This window comes from Mustela nivalis, assembly GCF_964662115.1.
Source record: "Mustela nivalis genome assembly, chromosome: 16".
In the NCBI taxonomy this organism is placed as follows: domain Eukaryota; kingdom Metazoa; phylum Chordata; class Mammalia; order Carnivora; family Mustelidae; genus Mustela; species Mustela nivalis.
This window is the reverse complement of record NC_139035.1, coordinates 54,955,683-54,978,632: the sequence shown is the minus strand read 5'-3', so window position 1 is coordinate 54,978,632 and position 22,950 is coordinate 54,955,683. Positions and strand designations below refer to the sequence as shown.

Genomic DNA, 22,950 nt, shown 5'->3' with positions numbered 1-22,950 from the left:
ATACCTGCTCTGTCGTCTCATCGTACTGGTCAAATCCCTTTATTGCATACTTTCAAAGCACTTATTTTCAATAATGTGGCTTTGAGTAATGTCTGCCCTTCCACTGGTTTGAAACTCCTCAAAGACAAAGGCTGTGCCTGCTCTAGCTTTTCCTCTGTCTTCCCAGTACTTTCCTTACAACCCTGTACAAAGTGGGTCCATATTGTCCCTTGTGGGAAGAATCAGAGAGCATTGCAATTTTCCTCTTCCCTGAGTTTTTCTAAAGACAGCCCTACATGTTTAATATTTGTCACCGTTTCATCAAATTACTTTTTATAGGTTGATGACTCATTTAAAAACGATTCATTTTGGAATAATGGTGGGGGCTAGACAGGTGTTAGTTCAACTTTCACAAGAGAGAGCCAGTAAATAGAACTGTATGGCTTGATACTACTAGGGTCCCAGAAAACACAACAGAAGGCTGTCTTTAGAAGATGAAACTAGGGGGGCATCTGGATGGCTCAGTGGGTTAAAGCCTCTGCCTTCAGCTCAGGTCATGATCCCAGGGTCCTGGGATCGAGCCCCACATCAGGCTCTTTGCTCAGCAGGGAGCTTGCTTCCCCCCTCTCTCTGCCTGCCTCTCTGCCTGCTTGTAATCTCTCTCTCTCTCTCTCTGTCAAATAAATAAATAAAATCTTTAAAAAAACACTATTAAAAAAAAAAGACAGAACTGGCTGTGGAATTTTATTAACTTTGAGTCCAATTTTTATCCTGGGTAGCACCAGAAAGTGTTACATATTCTATCCCTCTACTTGTAGGCAAGATTGTTTTAATTCCTTCAGGTGATGATTTTTTTTTTACCTCAAAAGGCGGCTCTGCTCCCTGCCTTACCACCAGTGCTGTGGTCAGGATACTTTTCCTGCTTCCTAATACCAAGTCCTCTTGCTATAATCTAATAAGCCTGTTCTCTTTGTCCTTTCCTCAGGGAGAATCTGTTTTGACAATTATTCTTTACCTAGATGAATCACATTGATACAGCGCCTTACACTGTACAGAGTGCTTTAAGTACGTCATTTCATTGAATTTTTGAATGACTCAAGGATCTGAGTGTTATTCCCCCCCGCCTCACAGAACAGCCCAGAGAGATGACAGAACTTACGCAGAGTCAGTCACTCGGATATGACGCAAATGGACAGATGGGTCTTGAACCCAGGTGTTTGCCTTTCACAAGCCCAAATTGTTTTCCTGATATCAGGAGCCGCCCTCAGTAGGCAAGAAGAGTGATAGTCCGCCTGGTTCTTCTCTGGCTTATGACCATCATGTCATATTAATGTACATTTTCTCAGTTGCCATTTTCCACAGCTGCTTCGCTGTCCCTGTTCTTTTCTCAGCTGTATGGTTTCCATGTGTCATATTAACTACATGGTCCTGAAATACAGTGTCTTAAAAAAAAAATAAAACAAAAATTAAACCGTGGAATGATTGGATGTCAAGGACTCCTTCCATGCAAACTTACATTCATGTATTCTGCTGTGTCGCTGGCTTTGTTGTTTAACCCCAGGATTTGTTAGCCTAACAGTGACTTTTATAAGTTAACATAAAAACTTGTGGGAACTCAAGATCTAACGTATGAGGTGCCAGAGGCGGGGCTTTACAGATTGAATATCTAGGCTGACGTGTTCGTTTATATCCCTCTGTCTGTCATGCCTTTATGTGGGAGCATGTTTTTAGACATTCACAGACAAGGGAGTTTTAAGCCCTTGGGTCTGCTAAGCCCTGTCTTCTTAGAATGAAAACAAGAGAGGAAATCAGAAAAAGTCGAAGTCTTACCCAGAAGGAAGGTTGAACTAAGCAGGTCTCCAACATTTGGTGGGACGTGGATGGCAGTGGCTCCTCCCATCACAGCCACCAGCCTGGTGACCCCAAACGGAGCGCGAGGGCTACTCCCCAAAATCCTTCAGCTGCTTCCTTCCCCCTCTCTAGTTGTAGCCATTCCTTTGGGTTTATTCCATAGTTTAGAGCTAGAACAAAACTTAAAACATGAACTAAGGAGAACAAAGAACTGCCAATTTTTCTTTACTTGGATTGTATACATGAGGCCAAGTTGGACTCTTACTTCAGAATCATTAACAGATGAATTAGGGAAAAGAATTGCAATAATGATCTTATAAGAAGAGCCATACTAGGTGATTCTTTTAAAATGAATAATCTGTAGTAAAGATTATCTCACAATTTATTTTGTGTGTATAAGTGTGTGTGTGTGTGTGTGTGTGTGTGTGTTTCTCTTTTAGCCAAATGGTTTTCAATAGCAATTACTGAAGGTTCAATGACCTTCTGGTTCAATTGAATTAAAAAACTTAAATGAAGTTTTACTAGTATCAGTCTTTGCTGTCATACAGGTAATTGAGAACATGATGTATGTTACAACAATGCCACCTATAGTTGGTATCCTTTGTTTAAACCAGGTAAAATTGTGCATAAGCTGCAACAGAAAACAGCCTGAAATGAAAGTCTACTCATCGACAGTGTTTATGGAGCACCTGTTTCTCAAAACACTAGGAAAAAATAGACAAAGAAACAGTAGGGTACTTAAATAGTGATGACTTCAGGGAAGATGGGACCATGCTTAAAAAAGAAATCCTTAATTAGAAATAGATTTTATGTGTTGTAAACATCGTCTAAGAATTGTGGCTTGTCCGTTTACTTTCTTAATGGTATCCTTTGATGAAAAAATTTTCATACATTTAGTTAGATAGGATTTACCATTCTTTTCTTTTATGATTAGCCCTTTGTTCTGAAAAATAATGTTCTTCTTCCCAACTGAAGGTCATAAAGATAGTCTCTTATGTTGTCGTCTTAAAGTTTCAAACGTTTGCTTTTCACAGTTTAGAATCCATCTGGAATTTGCTGCTGTGTATAGTCTAAGGTAGAATTTCTTTTAGCGAGAATCCGTGATCTCGGTGCCATTTATGGAAATAGTCCATTCTTTCCCCACAGATCTGCAGCTTACTTTTGATAGATACCAAATTACCATCTAGCGTGGTCCTGTTTCTAAACTCTCAGGTTCCATTGATCAATTTGTCTACCCTTGTATAAATATCATACTGTGTGTGTTTTTTTTTTAAGATTTTTAAAATTTATTTGAGAGAGAGAATGCCTGAACAAGCATGAGTCGGGGGAAGGGCAGAGGGAGAGGAAGAAGCAAGGGAGCCAGACATGGGGCTCGATCCCAAGACCCCAGGATTATGACCTGAGCCCAAGGCGGCTGCTTAACTGACTAAACCACCCAGGTGCCCCATAAATATCACACTGTCTTATACTAATTTTACAATGTGTCCTTCTGTCTACAGATGTCAGCAGAAGGATGGACAGATAATGATAAGTTTGGTATGTTCATGAAATGGAATATGATAGAGCAGTGAAATCAGTGAACCACAGTTAGGTATCAACATAGATCCATCATAGAAGCATAACATTTAATGAGAAAACAAACAAACAAAAAACAACCAGGCAGGAGTGCCTGGGTGGCTCCGTCTATTAGAAGTCTGCCTTGGACTGAGGTCATGATCCCAGGGTCCTAGAATCTGAGTCTGAAGTCAGGCTCCCTGATCAGCAGGGAGTCTGCTTCTCCCTCTGCCTCTGCCCCTCCCCCTGCTTATGCTCTCTCTTATTCACTCTCTCTCTAGAATAAATAAATAAATGAAACATTTAAAAAAAATGGACTACATGCAGCATGATACTATCTTGAAAGGTCACATAGAAATAAATCTAAGCAACACATTATGTAGGGATACATCTTGTAGTAAGATTTCTAAAAGAACAAAGGAATGATATGTACATGATTCAAGATAGCATTTTCTTCTGGTGAGGAATGGAGCTGAATGTGGTAGAGGAGGGGTCCATGATAGCTTTCACAGTCTTGGCAATGCTCTTTACTCAAGGATGGGAGATTCGTGAGAGTTCATTAGATTATTAAGTTTCATAATATACATGGGCAATACATAAATTCTCTTTATATTAACTATTATAAAAATAAAATGTAAAGACTAAAAATATGTATGTTGTGATAATTTTATAAAAGCATATGGATATTAAATTTTTAAAATCTCTAAGGGACTAGAATTTTCTTTTTATATTCTAGACTTCTTTCTTTAATGGTTTATTTCTAATTCAAATTAAATCGTTACACACATATGTATAGTTACATACATATATATTATCTAGGCAAACTGATATAATATAATCCAGTTTAAATCCTGGCCCTGGAACTGACTAGCTGTGTAAATTTAACCAGTTCCTTAAACACCCCCAGCCTCCATGTCCTAATCTGTAAAAAGGGAGTGATCTCTCATGGGGTTCTTGTGAGGATTAGTAGTTTCTAGCACATGGGAGGCACTCAGTAAAATTAATTAATTTATCTATTATTATTACTTTATTATGGTTCTTAGTATATGGCTGGACACTCAGTAAAATTAGTTTATTATATTATTACCTTAATAGACTCTCTGTATATGTGTGTACATGTATGTGTATAAATATAAATATAAATGATTTTTCAGGATGCCTGGGTGCCTCAATCAGTTAAGCATTCAACTCTTTATTTTTTTTAAGATTTTATTTATTTATTTGACAGACAGAGATCACAAGTAGGCAGAGAGGCAGGCAGAGAGAGAGAGAGAGAGAGAGGAGGAAGCAGGCAGGCTCCCTGCTAAGCAGAGAGCACGATGCGGGGCTCGATCCCAGGACCCTGGGATCATGACCTGAGCTGAAGGCAGAGGCTTTAACCCACTGAACCACCCAGGCGCCCCAAGCATTCAACTCTTGATCTCAGCTCCAATATTGATCTCAGGGTCATGAGTTCAAGCCCGGTGTTGGGCTCTGTGCTAACCATGGAGCCTACTTAAAATATATATATATATATATATTTTCTATATATTAGATATAGATATAAATTATTTTAATTTTTTCATTTTGTTCTAAAAAGTCTGATTCATGTGTTTACTTAGCCTCATTCTGAACAAAAAAGAAACTTGTCATGGATTTTAGCTTTGTGTTTGGAAGCATAGTGACAAGGGATTTTTTTCCTTTGAAATAGATATATTGGCACATTTTGAAGAGAAATACTGTATAGTTGAAGACTACAGTTTCATGTGTTTCAGTTTGCAAACCGTCTAGGCAAGAAGTCTCCTCAATACTTTTAGAGAGTAAGAAATTTGTTTTAGAGTCTGGGGATATGGTAGCGAACAAAATGTTTGTGCAATGAATGGGTATACGGAGGCAAACAAAGATTCCTATTCTCATCGAGTTTACATTATCTTGGAGGGAGATAAGCAGTAGGCAATAGAAAGAAAGAGGGGGAGAAAGCGAGAGGGGATGGAATAAAGGATGGAAGAAGCAATGTAGTTGAAGAAATAAGTTTAACAATAATCAAATCTTAATGCTAAGTATTAGGAAAAAGATGAAATGTGTAAGGGGAATAGAGAATGCTGAAGATGTGGTTGCTATTTTATGCAGAACATTCCACAAGGCAGTAAATGAAGTAAGTAAACAGGCAGAACTGAGTTACAAGGTAACCAGGTGGGAGTTGGTAGCAGGAAAAGGAGGAACCCCAAGGGGCCCCTGGGTGGCTCAGTGGGTTAAAGCCTTTGCCTTCGGCTCAGGTCATGATCCCAGGGTCCTGGGATCAAGCCCCACATCGGGCTCTCTGTTCAACAGAGAGCCTGCTTCCCTTCCTCTCTCTGCCTGCCTCTCTGCCTACTTATGATCTCTGTCTGTCAAATAAATAAATAAAATCTAAAAAAAAAAAAAAAAAAAGAGTCAAGGATGTTTCTCAAGTTTTTGATCTGAGCAACCAGAAGATAGAAAATTTTGTAGGAGATTTAGTGGAAGGGTAGAGTTCATCAAGAGTTATTTTGGAAATCTTAATTTTGAGATGCAGAGTACACATCCAAATGAGGTGTCCTGAGTTGGAAGATGGAGAAGTCAGTCTGGAGTTCAGGGGAGACATCTTGGCTAGATTATAAATTGGGAATTTATCAGCATGTATGTGGAGGCTCGCTATGACCCTCTAGGGGGTGAGTGCAGAAGATGAAAGAAGAGGTATGCGCACTTAGTTTCCTGAACAGTTAGAGGATGGAGCAGTGAGGAATAATCAAGAGAGGAGACTGGGGAGAAGTAACCAGTGAGGAGGAGAACAAAAGGAAAGCGGTATGTCCAAAGTTCAGCAAAGAAGGGTAAGAATCTAGTTGAACTTTTTCCACTTCTAGCTTCTTTGGCATAAGTTTTATCCATTGCTCGATACCTTTGGCATCCCGGTGATAACAGTGCTTTTCATAATCTGTTCTTATAATCTGGAAATCTTTACCACCATTAGGATTAAAAGTCTAATTTTTTTAAAAAGACCCTATTTATTCATTTGAGAGAGAGAGAGAGACACAGCCAGATAGGGAACCCAAGCAGAGGGAGTGGGAGAGGGAGAAGCAGGCTCCCCGCTGAGCAGGGAGCGCGACTTGGCACTCGATCCCAGGACCCTGGGATCATGAACTGAACTGAAGGCAGATGCCCACCAACTGAGCCACCCCGGTGCCCCAAAAGTGTAATTTTAAGATGACAGCAGAATATCAGGGTTTCATTGTTTTTATTTATTTGTTGTTGCTGTTGTTTTTTCCAATTTGTTTATAATTTGGTTTTGTTTATTCCTTGGTTGAAAGAAAACATTTGGCAGCTGGTTGGTTGACACAGGAATGACACAGGAATTGTTCACACCACCCTCTGTTTGGTTTCAGAAGTTGACGATTTCTTTGGAAAGACATGGCCACTTCTGTGGTCTGTATGTACACTGTCAAGCATGTGACAGGCCGGCTTCTATGCACGCAATGGCTTTATTTCCAGTGAAGCACCACAGGGCAGGCCGTACCTTTTGAAGGCATTTTAGGAGACTCACATTTAAGTTAAAACCAACTCCATATGCTGTTGCCAATGCAAATAATTCCAATGAGGTGACAATCAGATGAACAGCTAAGTTCACACATGCTGAGGCAGGATCACTACGGAGATGTCATAACTTTCTCCTCTGCCTGTCAGCTGGCAAGCACCTTCATTGAGGAAACAGCACATAGATTAACATGAGCTGTATCCATTTATATAGGACATCCTTGATATTCTGAAGCATTCATTGTATATACATTCAGAGCCCGATTAGATAATCAGAGCATTGTTCAAATGGTGGAACACTCAGGCCATGATCATGGACTCATTTTAGAATCCCCTACTTCCATACACCTTGATCAAGTAATTAGGAACTTTTAAGTGAATTATATTGAAAATTGCCCAGTACATTCTGCTCTTGTTTTCGTAGAACAGGCCAAGATTCATCATGTTAAATTAAGCATCAAGAAAGAGGAATAACAATGGTATTTCCAGAGAATGGAATGGAGCAACCTGAACTGGGTTTTGATGTCTTCAGGGCAGGAACAGGGATTTCTTGTTGAGTGTCTTCACAGAACATTTCTGAAAATGGCCACTTGCAATGTGTGATGCTTCTTCCATGGAGAGGGGCTGTGGTCATGTCTTTAAAAAAAAGTTATTATACTGAATTATTACTTATGACATTTTTTATCCATGCAGCCTTGAAATTAAAAAAAAAAAAAAGAAAAACAATGATGGAACTCATATTAACAAGTCCATTATGTCATAATTTTAGAAAAATGTCCAGAGATAGATGTTATGATGCAACCTTACTCATAAGCTAAAGAACCAGGATGACAGTTAATTGATGTTGAGAGATAATTTCTCTTCCCTTCAGCAATTAAAATACAGAGTTGAGCATGAGTCTGCAGAGAATCCTAAGTCTTAACAGTAAAATTTAGTGTCTGAGGTATTTTTCATAAGCTTTTCAAGGTTTTCCTTCCTCCTCGTCTTAGGATTTTCTTTTCATTGCCCCCCAAATCGATCCCTCATTAGCAATGGCCCATGTTATCGGTTTTAGTATTTACAACCGTATCTGTAAAAAGGGCTTGGGGTTATTCGTTTCTCTAAGCATTTTAAAATGAGACTTGAAAGAATAGTTGAACTACATTTTATATTATTTTAAAATAATTTTGGCATTCCTCCGCCCGAGCCTGTGCTCGTACAGCTCTTTGATTTATGATGATCTCACATCCTTTCAGAGACAACATTATTATGTCACTGAACCGGAAGTGCTGAGGTCACAAGTACACGTGAAGTAATTATGGGCCCGGAAGACCATGCTCAGTTCAAAGGCAAGCAAGCAGGGCTGAGCGAGAGGCTGAGGGACTCAGGGCAGAGGGGAAAGGAGAGAAGAAAGGAGCAAAGCAAATCTTAATATATGCTCAGGGGCGTGAGCAGACATTTTACCCTCAGCATTTTCATACTATGCTTTGGGAAATGAAAAAAAAGGAAAAAAAAAAAAGCCAGTGAGCCTTTAAAACTTCGCTCTCTGGCGTTACTGAGAGAGGCTTTGGGAAACAGAGGGGTTACATAAATGAGAGCAGGTGCGGTCGTGCAGAGGTAACCATTCAGCATATGTAAGTGCAGTTGGAAAATCATTGTCTTGCAGAGAATACTCGAAATTGGTCCCTAATGGCCTTGGGTTTTGTCATATGGTCTTGATTATAAGGCTAAAATTGCATTGCCATGCCTTTAGTGTGAACGAGATGGATGGATAATTATTACGTGCGCTGAATACCTTTCTGCAAGGAGGAACCAGGACATCTCATTGCGCCCGGCTGTCAGAAAAGCTTGGAGCGGGCAATTCCTCACTCTGTTTGTGTGGGGGAGCAGTGGAAATGTGCCCCTCTGGTGGGGTGTGTTCACTCCCACGCACATAGACATACGCAGACCGTGGACAAACCAGAGTGGCCCCCCGTGTGGGGGATGGCGAGTCGGTGTTCACAGAAGCAGTGGTTATGAGGGGCACAAAAATGGAACTGTGAGCTCTGTAGAAGATTGATGGCTCTCAGTGGCGTCCACCTGCTAGGAGCGGACACCAGAGCCATGCTGGGAGAGATCTAGGGCTCGGGTCAGAATGCTGCAGGAAGTTTCAAATGATTGGCAATAGGCGTTGCCAAGCCAATGAGAAATATTTGTAAAGGAGAAAGGTTTCTAGAGATACTAAAAGGAAAAAAAAAAAAGTCTTCTCTTCCCCTTCATTACTATGTACTTTTTAAACCAATTTTGCTATTTCGCAAGCTCTGGACTCCTCTCAGAAGGTGGGTTTAATGACAGTGAACTTGAATTCCAGCGGCTGTTGCTGCTGAGAATAAATCGTCTGGCTGTTTGATAGCTGCTACCCTCACCCTGTCTGGTGAGGACATCAGGAGAAGGCACCGTGGGGAATCAAGGTAAACCCAGTGCTCTGTCCGGAGTGGGTAAGAAAGATTCAGGACTGCACTGAGATCTCTGGCCATGACCACACGACCCATTCATCATGGGAGTGTTTATTATGGATCCTGGCCTTGAAGGCCGTGGCTTCCCCTTTCTGTGCGGCCCTTTGCAAAATATGGGCAATTAGCTATGAGGGCCACTGCCTCGTCCACACTGAGCCTTGAACTTTGGGGCCGACACCGAGGGGAGAAACAAATCACAGTCTGCCGAACAGCTCCTGCAAAGTCTCATGTGAGAGCAGACACAGGTTTGAGAGAAGAAGGTACTGAGTGCAAAATCAGCATTTGGAAGATTTCTGCTTGTGGTATGGGATTTGCTGCTCTTTGATTGCTTTTGATGCAGCATTTATATTGTTAGGTAAGGAGTAGCCAAAACCTGAAGGAGGGATGTTTCTTTGTAAATGAAAGAAGAGGGTGGAAAGGAAAAAGAAAACAGTGGAACCTCTCTCTCTACGTATACACACATGCAAAACCAGTATATGGTGCAGAACACACGTGTGTCTATACATAGTGTCTGAATGTTACTCTACAAAATTATTTAATGGAAAGCATTGAAGAACCTATAATAATTATTTTAGCACATTTAATACAAGCTTTCCTTTCCATATATATATATATATATATATATATATATATATATATATATATAATGACACATGGCTTCATTATACCCATTATTATGCTACACCACATGGTAATTAAATGTGGGATTCTAGGGCAATACAAGATGAGAGTTACACTATTTTGGTGCTGTTTTTAGCTTTCATTTCTATTGAAAACTACTAAATTAGGAGCATTTTTTTGATTCCTGATTTAGCTCTTTTAATAAGAAGCAGAAGCTAAAAACAGCCCAACCAAGCAGTTGAAGTCTTATCACAAGCCAGTAAGATCAATAGCTAAAAAAAGTATGAAAAGTTTTTGAGTGACAGCTTAAAAATGGAAAATTTAAATATATATCACTGCCTTCTGCTCCATTGTGTAATGCATAAAGCCCACTTTGGCAGTATGTTTTTAAGCAGTCAAAAAAGTGATTTATTATTATCACTAGATTTGTGTTTATGTTCTGTGCTGTAAACCATGCTTAGAGCAATATATCTGTATTAAGGCATTAATACTAGGAGTGCTACCTAAGCTTAACATTTCTAATACTGTTCAAAGTAGAGTTTATTGGGCTATAAATAGTAACATCAGTATTGACACTTGCTGCATCATCTCAGTGCTTGATAATGGGGTTTGATGCTAAATGACCATGCTGCTGACAGTATATAAAACATCAATAGTGACTACTGCTGTTATTTCATGGCTACTGCTGGTGTTCCTACTTTCCTTCGGTCTGCAGATCAGGAGATCTCTGCGTGCCGAGACCTTGCTAGATTTTCCCTGTGTTTGCTAGAGGGAGATAGATGATTGGAGGAAATCGAGTCTTGGTTTTAAACATTCTTGTTTCCTAGGACCCCTGATGTTATGTCATAAATACAAATAAATAATCATGGTTCACAGGAGTGAAGGGTAGTTAAGAAGTCAAGAGTCGAGTTTGGCATAACCTATACTGACATGGGGTCTTTTTCTTGATACGAAGCTGACAGTGGTTAAGTCATTGGACAAGTTTCAGTGTAAGGTTGACTACTCTCTTTGTCCGTTCAGGCTGCTATAACAGAATACCATAAACTAGGTGGTTTCTAAATAACAGAAATTGACTTCTTAAAGTTTCGGAGGCTGGGGATTCCAAGATCATGGCTCCAGGAGAACAGATATCTGGTGTGGTCTCCTTCCTATGAAAGCTGTCTTTTCCTTGTATCCTCACATAGCACAAGGGACAAGGGGTCTCTCTTGGGCCCATATGCTAAGAGCACTAATCCCACTGTGAGTGGGGTTCACCCCCATGACCGAATCACCTCGCAAATTCCCCACCTCCAAACCACCGTGACCTTGTGCATCATAATTCAGGACGAGAATTGGGCTCATGGGCACAAATATTCAGTCTGTAACAATTACCTTTGATGGCCACTGGTTCCATGGACAAGCATATGTACTAAGTTTCATTTCTTTTGTTGATAATCAAGATACTATTTCAAGTCTGTTTGAGTTCTACCAGATACACGCTCCGTTATTAACAGCTATAAACAATGGAACCGCTCTTTCTTAGAAGTTGCCTTCAGGAGTCATAATAGTCACATAAATCATGAATATGCTAATTTATCAAGGTGCTTTAACTTTACTTTGTAAAGGCTAATGACATATGTCGAATTAAGCTTGGAGTTCATGATGGTTGGAAGAGAAGAGCCCTATCTAGTAATTCATTTCTTCATTCATTCACCATACTTTCATGGAGCACCTGCTGTGTGCTAGAAACTGCATGGCCTTCTGGAGAATTATGAATAAATGGGGCACATCCCTGATCCTAAAGACATAGTCAAATGATAGCCCATTTTGCTGAGTTAATCCATAGGAATTATGAAAAAGTTTTTTTTTTTCTTTTACTCCCAAACTCATAAAAGAGGTGAATGAAATGCATGGAATGGTAATGATCAAGCATATTTTTGTTAGCTTGTAATTTCTTGCTAGTTGGTCATAGAATATGATAGAGGCAAGCTCCTCGAGATACTAAGATACTCCTGCACTGCCTTTCTTACCTCAGATACCTTATCTCTTGGAGCAGACTGGATGGCGACAAGAAAGCTATTGGTTTGGGTAACCCATAAAGGACAGACAGCTTATGATGTAAGATATTAATGCCAGGTGTGCCAACCATGCTCATCATTATTGATCTTATTAAAAATGAAGTTAAGCAATCATTGGCTACCTTCTTTCCATTGAAAGAAGGTAAAGGCCCCAGTAGATGGCAAGCTAGGAGAGGGGACCTTGCCATCCGGAAAACTCATCTTTTCAAAGTTGCGCAAGATTGTGCCTTAAGGCAACCTTTTATTCTCCCTTAAGGAAACTTCAGGATTATTTGACTTACCTTGCAGTAAATAAAGCCACATCGTTTGGGTGGGGGCAGAGAGTGACTTTGAGGTTAATGGACAGGAAACAAAGCCTGGGGGAGTCACCAGAAACTTGTCTTTCTCTTTTTTCATCCACATTCAGGAGGGAGCAGGAGGTGGGTGTGGCTGGTCAAAACAGCACTGTTCCAGAAGCCAGTAGAAAACAGGAAGCATTAAATTCTCCAGGGTCAGGATGGGGAAGGTGTTGGGAAGGCAGAATGCTCAGTTCTTTTCTAGTTGGTTCACTGACAGCTTTCGGAAAAGCCTTGAGTCCGTGGTAGACACCTTTCTCCTCCCAAGTCTGGCAGAGTTCCATAAAGAACTCAAAGCACATTAAGCATATGTTATTGTTTCTTGGGCCCTAAATACAGCCTTGTAAAAGTGCACCGAGTGATGGCAGAGTGGAGGCTAGCAGCCCGGGGACCTGTGAAATCTAGTGCTTTCTCATTGATTCCTCATTGCCTCCTTTATTCGTTGAAATATTCAGCTTTGGTCTAAAAAGCAGCTGAAAACCTTATGCAGAGAGCTTGTAAACAAACACCCACTTGAACCATCTGGTCTTGTAACACATACAAGTGATTAAGCTTCAGAGCTATGATTGTTAAATTTTTAAAAACACAACAATCCCAAACACCCCCAAATAGACTCCTTATACCAGTTTATAGGGAGGAAAACACGGGATGCTTTCTATAGTAAATAATATGGAGAGATTAAATAATCTTTTGATTTCCCTACTCCTCCCCCTTTCTTTCTTCATTGTTGAGTGTTATAGAATGAGAAAGTCGTAAGATACAAACATGTAGACTAAAAATACATTTATAATTCCACCATACTGAGTCTACTTGATCAACAATTTAGGATAGTTGCTTATCTTTACCTTCATGATTATTTTTGCCCTTGCTAAAGAAACGTGTGCTAGAATGTATGTGTGTGTGCACGCAAGGGGAGTGTCTTTGTTCCTTCTAGAATATATTAAGCAATCCAGGCTATTTGCAAATAATGAATTCATACTTTTTGTCCATAATGACTGAAGAAAGTCAGGTCAGGGGGAAATTAAATATGTTAAGAGCTCTCATTTTAATTGTATAATATCAATACTGTCTTTAGAGTTAATTTCCTTGACAAGTTGTAGGGCCTATGGATTGGATTCTTCATATATTTCTAACATGGAAATGATTCTAAACTGCAACATTTCATTTAGGTGACATTACAGAAGTGAAAAAGAATTAGCTGCACACTCTACCACAAGCATGTGGAAATAACACAGCTTTCTAGTGGATGACTGTTGAAAGGAGTAACGCAGAGAACCAAAAACACTCATGTGAAATAAAAGCTCTAAGTGAGAAATTAATAACATATTAATAACATATTAATAACATATTAGGCCTCCGTTTCTATCTTCTGTTGACCAGCCCTCCTCTGTAGATTTAGCTGATTTATTCTATCAGCCGGAAGGAGGAAAGACAATAGTTAAGAGAAAGAGGGGCCTGGGTGGCTCAGTGGGTTAAAGCCTCTGCCGTCGGCTCAGTCATGATCCCAGGGTCCTGGGATCGAGCCCCACATCGGGCTCTCTGCTCAACAGGGAGCCTGCTTTCTCCTCTCTCTCTGCCTGCCTCTCTGCCTACTTGTGATCCCTGTCAAATAAAAAAAATTAAAAAAAATTTTAAAAAACACTTAAAAAAAGAAAGAAAGAAAAGAAGAGAAAGAGTGTTCGGTGATGGTAATAGTGACTGGTGTAGCCAGCAAACCACCAAAGAGTAAATGGTTTAAACATAAGTCCATTTAATCCACAGTGGGTATTCCTGACTGAAGTGAGTCTCTTTCAAGTGGTGATTTGAAGGCTGAGCTCCCTCTGTCCTGTTGTTCCCTGACTTCAGTAAATGGCATCGAAGGTTGCCTGTTGAAAGGGAAATGCTACAGAATATCGTGTGTGGGCGTGTTTTATGGCCCGCCTATGGGGAAGCTTCTGTCCCTTCTGCTCTGTTTCCATGGAGGAAAGCTCAGTCACATGACCACACCTAACTGCAAGGGTGGCTGGGAAATATGGTGTTGCCCTGTGCCAAGGAATATGAGAAGATGAGTTTGGTGAACTGATGGCTAGTCTCCACCTTAAGAGGAAAAGAGGGAACCATAGGTGCTGATGCAGGGCACTCTATAGTATTTTTCATCTATTAAGAAGGAAACAAATGGAAGCCTTTTTCAGTGATGTGGTGGTCATCTGTCTTTCTGGAGGGTAAAAAAAAAAAAAGAAAAGAAAGAAAAGAAAACCCACCTGATTTATAATGTTTGCTGGTTTCTGTGGTGTAAATACTCCCGTGATGGCTGATTTCAGGCCACCAACATGAAGCCAAACAACATGGACCTGGGAAGTTCTAGGAGGCTGAACGAGCCCTCTAGCACCACAGTTTACTAAAGAATTCTGAGAAGACCTGTCTGAGGCAGCCCATTTGGGAACAGGTCATGAATGTGCATTTGCCTTTTTGTGTCTGACCTCAGAAAGATTCACTTTGGAATAAGTTCTTTATCATTTAAAATACCATCAATGTCCAGGTATGGAATTGTATGGAATCGTATGGTACACCCGGCACTAATATAATACTGTTAACTAGAATTAAAATAAAAACTTTGAACAAAATTTAAAAAATTAAAACCCATCAGGGCGCTTGGGTGGCTTAGTTGGTTGAGGGTAAGCCTCTTGATTTGGGCTCAGGTTTTGATCTCAGGGACATGGGATCAAGCCCTTTGTCCAGCTCCATGCTCAGTGGGGAATCTGCTTGAGATTCTTCCCACCCCACCCAAATAAATAAATAGACAAACCTTTAAAAGATTTAAAAAAAAACAGCAATGTGATATATTCATATCAACAACAGATGGGAGTCTACAGTTTTTGAGTCAGAGAAAAATAGCTCCAAAGTCACCAGGAGTCACGCTGCCAATCTGAACTGATCCTGGGTCACTCTCTGGCAACATGTAAAGCCTCTAGAACAAGTTTCCAAAGAGTGTACTAAGAAGTCAGATGTTACGTCTGGATTTTCATATGATTCTTCCCGTAATTGTTTTCCCCAAAGAGGGAAGGATTTGGAGATGGAATGGGTAATGGTGATGAGAGAAAAGAGATGCCAAAGAAGATTCCTTTGTTTCTGTCTGTACAATGAGGTGATGGTGGTGTCATTCCCTGTGAGTGAAGCAGAGGAGTGATATGAGCTGGTGTGTGTTTAAACAACAACAACAATGCCACCCAAACCTCTGAAAGTCACATGGATCCTCAGATCTCAATTGGTGAATAATTAAGATTGTTCTTCTCAGACCAATGGCTGTATAGTCTCCTAAAATCGCCACTCTTTCTTCTACCTTTTTTCCAAAGAGTCAAGCCATGTAACGATCAGTTGGACTCTTACCTTCTTGATCCATGGAGATGTGGTGCTCTTGCATCAGAGTGCAGTCGTCCAGATGGGGGACGACGCGTGTGATGCACTTGGCTTCAGCCTGTGGTTTTTGCTGTGTGTGGTTTGGTTTTCAAGTGTTAGCGTGCTTCAAGTGTTCAAGATGTAGCACCTCTTGACCTGATGGCATGGGCTGAGTCTGTCTGCACTGTAAAGGCTCAGGGTTTCCTTTTAGGTGCTCGTCGCTCTGTGTAGTTCTGAGGGTTAGAAAAACATCAGCAAGATTCCAGGGTGAACTTTCTGGTTGGAATACCAGCTGAGGCCGATCAGCACCTAAGAATGAACAAGATCTGCAGTGCATCGGCCATAGTCCATTACTGGTTTGTTTGAGGCTGATTGCTATTTTGGGGAAGTGCTAAAACTGACAGACTCAAGCATTGAGGTTTCTCAAAAAGTTAATCCATTCACTTAGTAAATAATGAGCTGTTCTGGGGAATAGTTCTCCTCCTCCCATATTTTTTTAATGATGGTGAAAAGTAAGCTGCTTCAAAAACTAACTTTCTTTATGCTAACTCCCCCCATTGTTTTTTTTGTTTTGTTTTGTTTTGATTTTTGTTTTTTTGTTTTCCTGAACTGTGGTCTGCCAAAAAAAAAAAGAAGAACTAGGGCTTGGCGCACCAGTTTTGATCAGACCAACCATCAGAATCATAATGTCCTAAGTACAAAGCTCACTAATTGAATTTCATTCACTGGACTGAAATATAGCAGCCAAGACAGAGAACACTGTCGGCTGTTTTTTATGAGGTCCAGAGTCTAAAGTCATTTGTAAAATGTGAGTGATGCAATTTCTTGTATCTTTCATTTAAAATGCTACTTGGTAAACAGTGTTTCAGATTAGTGTATTTGTAATTTAAATGAAGACAATACATCAAGCTGAATCTGAAAAGAAAGAAGTTTAGGAAATGATTCATTCCTCTTTTTGTGTGAGGTACTGTAGAAAATAATAAATAAATAGCTAAGGAGGGAGGGTGGTGGGGAAAGGTATGTGGATTTTAAGAGACAAAACTGAACTATTTCTAAAAACAGAGTCAGTCCCAACAGCTAAGTCTTTGTTTTCTTCGAGCAGACTAATACCTTCTGCCTAATTCATTTTTTATTTTCTCTTGGGGTTGGCTTGCAGATTTGCCTCAACAAAGGAAGCATCATGTTACATCTTTTAAATAATTGATGGCTCTCAGTCCAAGCCAGCTTGAAGGAAATTCTGAAAATAGGTACTGATTGAGCAAATGCCTCCTTCCTCCTCCCCATTCCCTTCTTGAACCCTCCTCGCTCATCTCTATACCTTGCTGCTTTGCCTCCTTCTTGACCGGTAGAGGATGGTGATATCCTTTGGACTTAGGTTTTATCTACCACTTGGTATCCCTTATTTGTTTCGTATCATTCTATATATTTTATTAAAGATGGGGGAACTGTTAATTATAAGCTGATTGCTGTAATGAAGAGTTCTTAATTAATCACGAGAAATGTTGTCATAATCACCACCAGAGATGGTTTGTTGGGACGATTAGAAAATGAGACTTTGAGCTTGTCCGTCAAAATTCAAAGTATGCTGTCACCAAGGGTCAGGTTGTCCCGGAAGCTGGGTCGGCTGTGGACTTGCCAACTCCAGCTGTTCTGCAAGTTTAAATAATGTAAGCTGACCCATGTTTCCACACCCCCCGACCCCCAGAGAGAGAAAGGCACCTCCATCTTACTTCACTGTTGAGGCATTAGCTAATGTCTACAGCTTGGAAAAACCATCCCTGCTTAAAGGCATGTGTGGTCGGTAGGAGCTTTGGGCTGGTTCACCATGAACCTGCCTTCGGGTCATGACTTTGTGAGTCACTTTGCCTTCCAAGGCCTCCCTTTCCTCACTGGGGAAATGTAGGCTTTGGAGTGGATTATCTCCAACATCTAGCCAGCACTGGTATTCTTGCCTCCTCCAGAGACAGGGATGAACTGCAAGGAAGTTGCTCTCCTTTTGAGAGCATTAATGCACTCCAACTTGGAGTGAATATACTATGTGCTTGTTCGTAGTTCTCTTCCTCTTTCTTCCCATTCTTTTTCTTTTCTTTTAGCCTGTCACTAACTTCTTCTTGTCTACTACTTGCCCCTTTCCTTTCCCTTCCTGACTTTCCACACTACCAGGGTCAGGGTGGAAGGAAAATGATTGGCAATGTCTTAGAGTCAAGGATCTCAGCCTCTTACTTTTAAAATATCCTGCCTTCAAAGAAGAGCTTCCTCCCTCAGAAATTGCATCCCAGGGTAACCAATTTGATTGAATTTGGGAAGACTAGCTATAAAGTGGCAAGTATGGGAGATGTAAGTCTGGAATTCTAAGTTGGAGCTCAGTTGAACTGGGGAAAGCTTTACCTTGTATCCATCACTGAAAAAGCTGTATCAAAATTGATGGATTATTGTCCACTCTCAAAATACCATGTTGCTTACATTGTTCCATTTTTTTCTTCCATTATGGCGGGCTTGGTGAGGGGTGGGGAGCTAAAGCCATCTTTGCCCCAAATCTTCCCAATAACCAGTAGCTTGTTTGAATATCCCATCACAGCCTAGGAGAATGTTTTCTGATTGCCTCTATTGAAATCTTGGGGGAAAAAAATCTTCAAATAATCAAACCTATTTAGAGCCACACAAACAACATATGGCAGGGAATCTAGAAAGTTGAAGAACTTCTTCTGTGTATCTTCTACTATCTGACTGTATTCTAAAGTTATATTCAGAAGGATTAAAGGGACTATTTGTGTTTTCCCTTTTAAAAACCTACTGGTATCTATTCGTTTTTGAGACTATATTATGCACAGGCTTTTGTATCTGTATGTAAGTAGATTACAGGTGATGCCTCCCAGTGAGATATACTCCCAAGGTTTCAGAATTCAAAATGTGCTTTTCGCTAAGTTACTAGTTGGATTTTACTGTAGTGCTGCTACATTTCAGGAACATTCTGTGCTAAGTGGCCTCTCTTTTTATGGGAATATCCATTCTTAGCACCATTTGGGGACCCAAGGATCAGATCTTTCTCCCTCCGAAGGTAGGAAGGTAACTCCCTGTCTTCTAAGGAGCTGACTGCAACAATCTAGACTATCGATGGTGAAGATGGTGAGGTTGGGGTAGTACAAGTCCTGTAGCCTTAGGGTTGGTGACTTTGAGTGATGGGACCCTAGGTTTGCTCTAAAAATGTCCTCTGGGTGGCGCTCAGGGGGCTCATTCAGTTGGGCATTCTCCTCATGATTTTGGCTCAGGTCATGATCTCATGGGTCATGAGACTGAGCCTTGCACTGGGCTCTGGAATGCTCAGCCAGAAGTCTGCTTCTCTCCTTCTCTCTCTCCCTCACCCTCTGCCCCTCTCCCTGCTTGCGGGTGTGCGCTCACACACTCTCTCTCTCTTTTTCTCTTAATAAAGAAATAAAGTTCCTGTGGGTTAGGGAAGGGAATCCAGGTGCTTCCTCCCCTAACCCCCTGCTGTGCAACCATAGTGGGATAGCTCTCTTCAGGCTATAATCTATTTGTAGGATGCCCTCTGAAGTTGTGCAGTGCAAAATCCATATGAATGTATCTGGTAGTTTTTAACCTTGGAATTTTTTTTTTTTTTTTTTTTTTTGGCAGTTCAAGTTGTCTAATCTCAAGGATTAGTCGAGTATAGGTGGTTCCTGGCTTACAAAATAGTAGTGTCCTGTGTACATTTTAATTGTTGTTTGTAATTCAGAATATTTCCAGACAGAAAAGTTACAAACGTAGTAGTAAGTTTCTAGATTAGCCACAAGAAGTTTGCTTACTCATACTGTAACTGAACTACTAGAAGTTTCTAAGAGTTTTGTTTTCTGCAGTAAATCACCTGCAATATTGATAAAGAAATCTTCCACCTGGATGGGTTGTCATCATTTAAAATGGAGTTAATCTGGGGGAAATGCAGGTTGCATTTTGTTGTAAGAGGAGATCTTTGAGGTAATGGGAACAAATTCCCATTCTCTTCCAGTGCCGCCTTCCCTCTTCCCCAGGACCCTTGAATGGGACAAACATGAAATGGAACCTGAGATATATATATAGTAAAGATGGGGAAAAGTATTCAAAGAGTTAGATTCTAATTCAACCTTCCTCCCTCCTCTGAAGAATTCCCAAATAACAAGCTCCCAGTTGCCCCATGAGACAAATAATTCACGTACCTTTGGTCCTAGAAGACAACACATTTTTTCAGGAATTCTAGAAGCGCTATGCATCCATTCTTTCTCTCCTTGCAGCAATTCCTAAATACCTTGCACATGACTGAAAGGGAGTTGAGTAACTAAGGTGGTACTGCTTCCTCACCAAGACTCTGAGAGCAGGATGTGGCTGGTGGCTGATGTGGGCTGCCTCCCGTGTATAGGGGAACTCCCAAATAACATGATCCTGAGTGGAATGCCTCTGCTGAGACACGAGCTCAATGTGTGGGATTAAAAGGAGAACTCATTCCAAAAACTGTTGTCGTCATGTGAACATTATTTTTAATTTTCATTAATTTCAACGGTGGGGTTTGACAACTTGTATATTTCAAATGTTAATGTGAACTCACAGCCATGTTGGTCATGGCCATTGGCAACATCACACAGATAGCAACTTCTTGTCTGATGAAATCAGCACCTAAAGGAATTTGATTCTCCAAATCCTTCTTTTATAAGATATACCTCATTTTTAAAAAAAGACTTTGTTTATTTATTTGACACAGAGAGAAAGAGACACAGAAAGAGAGGGATTACAAGCAGGGGTAGTGGGAGAGGGAGAAGCAGGCTTCCCGGTGAATAGGGAGCCCAAAGCAGGGCTCGATCCCGGGACCCTGGGATCATGAGCAGAGGCTTAACAATTGAGCGACCCAGGCACCCCAAGATCTACCTCATTTTATTGCCTTTTGCTTTATGGCACTTTCAGATACTATGTTTTTTTACAGATTGAACGTTTCTGGCCACCCTTCTTCAAGCAAGTCTACTTGTGTCATTTTTTTCTTCCATTTACTCCATGTGACATTTAGCTAATTCTCACAATATTTCAAACATTTTTGTTATTATTGTATTTGTTTTGGTGATTGGTGATCAGTGATCTTTGATGTTACTATTGTAATTATTTTGGGGGGCCAGAGACTGCACTCATAGAAGACAATGAACTTAATGGATAAATGTTGTGTGTGCTCTGACTGCTCCACCAACTGGCCATTGTCCTTCTCTCTCTCCCCTCTGGTCTCCCCATTCCCTGAGACACAGCAATATTGAAATGAGACCAATTAATAAGCCTACAATGGTCCCTGAGTGTTCAAGTAAAAGGAAGGGTCGCATGTCTCTCACTTGACATCAAAAGCTACAAATGATTAAGCTTAGTGAGGAAAGCCTGTCAAAAGCTGAGATAGGCCAGAAGCTAAGCCTCCTGCTCCAAACAGTGAACCAAATTGTAATGCAAAGAGAAACTTCCTGAAGGAAATTAAAAGTGCTACTCGCGGTGAACACAGCAGTAATAAGAAAGTGAGACACCTGTTGTTGGTACAGAGAAAGTTTTAGAGGTCTGAATAGAAGAGCAAACCGGCCACATAACTTTCTTAAACCAGAGCATGATCCAGAGCAAGGCTCTAACTCTCCAATCCTACCAAGGCTGGGAGAAGTAAGGAGGCTGCAGAAGAGAAGTATGAAGCTGGCAGAGGTTGGTTCATGAGGTTTAAGTAAAGAAGCTGCCCTTATAACATCAAAGGACAAAGTGAAGCCCCAGGTGCTGACTCTGGATTTCAGTTCAGAAACTGCAGCAGGTGATCCAGGAGGTCTAACTATGCGATGGTGGCTACGCCAAACAGCAGATTTTTAATGTCGATAAAACAGCTTTTTTTTAGAAAAAGATGCCATTGAGGACTTTCATAGCTAGAGAGGAGAAAATAATGCTTGGCTTCATAGGTTCAAAGGACAGGCTGACTTTCTTGTTAGGGGCTCATGCAATTGGTGACTTGAAGTTGAAACCAGTGCTCATTTACCATTCCACAAATCCTAGGCCTCTTAAGAATTATGCTTAGTCTACTCTTGCCTGTGCTCTCCAAGTAGCACAGGATGATGGCACATCTTCTTAAAACATGGTTTACTGAATATTTTAAGAGTACTGTTGTGACCGTACTGCTCAGGAAAAAAAGATTTCCTTCACAATATGATTCTGTATTGACTATGCACCTGGTCACCCAGGAGCTCTGATGGAGATGGACAAGATTAATGTTTTCATGCCTGTGAACACAACATCTGTTCTGCGGCTCATGGGTCAAGGAGTTATTTTGACTTTTGACTCTTAATATTTAACAAATACATTTTATGGGTTGTCTGGGTGGCTCAGTCATTTAAGCCTCTGACTCCTGATTTTGGCTCAGGTCATGTCAGGGTCATGAGATTGAGCCTCATGTTGGATATCATACTAAGTGTGTGGCCTGCCTGCTTAAGATTCTCTCTCTCCCTCTCCCTCTGCCCCTACTGGTACCCCTCTCCACAACACACATGACCTTCGCACTCAGGCTCACTCTCTCTCCTAAAAAAAAAAAAAAAAGAAAGAAAAGAAAAGAAAAAGGAAAATAAATAGTTTTTATAAGGCTACAGCTGCCATAAATAATGATTCCTCTGATTGATCTGACAAAATAATGGAAACATTTGGAACATTCACCATTCTAAATGCATTAAGAACATTTGTAATACATGGGAAAAGGTCAAAATATCACATTAACAAGTGTTTGGAGGAAGTTGATTCCAGCTCCCATGGATGACTTTGAAGAGTTGAAAGACTTCACTGGAAGAAGTAGCTGCAAATATGGTAGAAGTAGCAAGAGAACCAGAATTAGAAGTGGAACCTGAAGATGGGACTGAATCGTGTAACCTCGTGATAAAATTTGAATGGATGATGAGTTGCTTCTTGTGTCAGAGCAAAGAAGGTGGTTTCTTGAGATGGAATCTAGTCCTGGTGAGGGTGCTGAAGAAACTATGAAGATTTGAAAGGGCAAGAAAGGGTTTAGAATGTTTCAGAAGCTTAGTTGATGAAGCAGAGTCAGGGGTATGGGAGGATTGACTCCGATTTTGAAAGAAGTTCTACTGCAGGTAAAACGCCGTCAAACAGCATCACATGCCACAGAGAGATCATTTGTGAAAGGAAGAGACAATTGATGCG

General features: G+C 40.6%; 1 protein-coding gene across 14 annotated transcripts in view; it reads left to right on the top strand.

Annotated features, from left to right (window-relative positions):
- The window catches only part of ESRRG (estrogen related receptor gamma), a 621,316-nt gene that overhangs the window by 156,151 nt on the left and 442,215 nt on the right, over positions 1-22,950 (top strand). The window contains exon 1 of one of the 14 annotated variants that reach the window (XM_082703830.1): positions 16,931-17,021. The exons of the other annotated variants lie outside the window; for them this stretch is intronic. The gene's annotated coding sequence lies outside the window, so the exon portion shown is untranslated. Of the gene's footprint in view, positions 1-16,930; positions 17,022-22,950 lie in introns of those variants that run through there. 14 annotated transcript variants of the gene reach the window in all.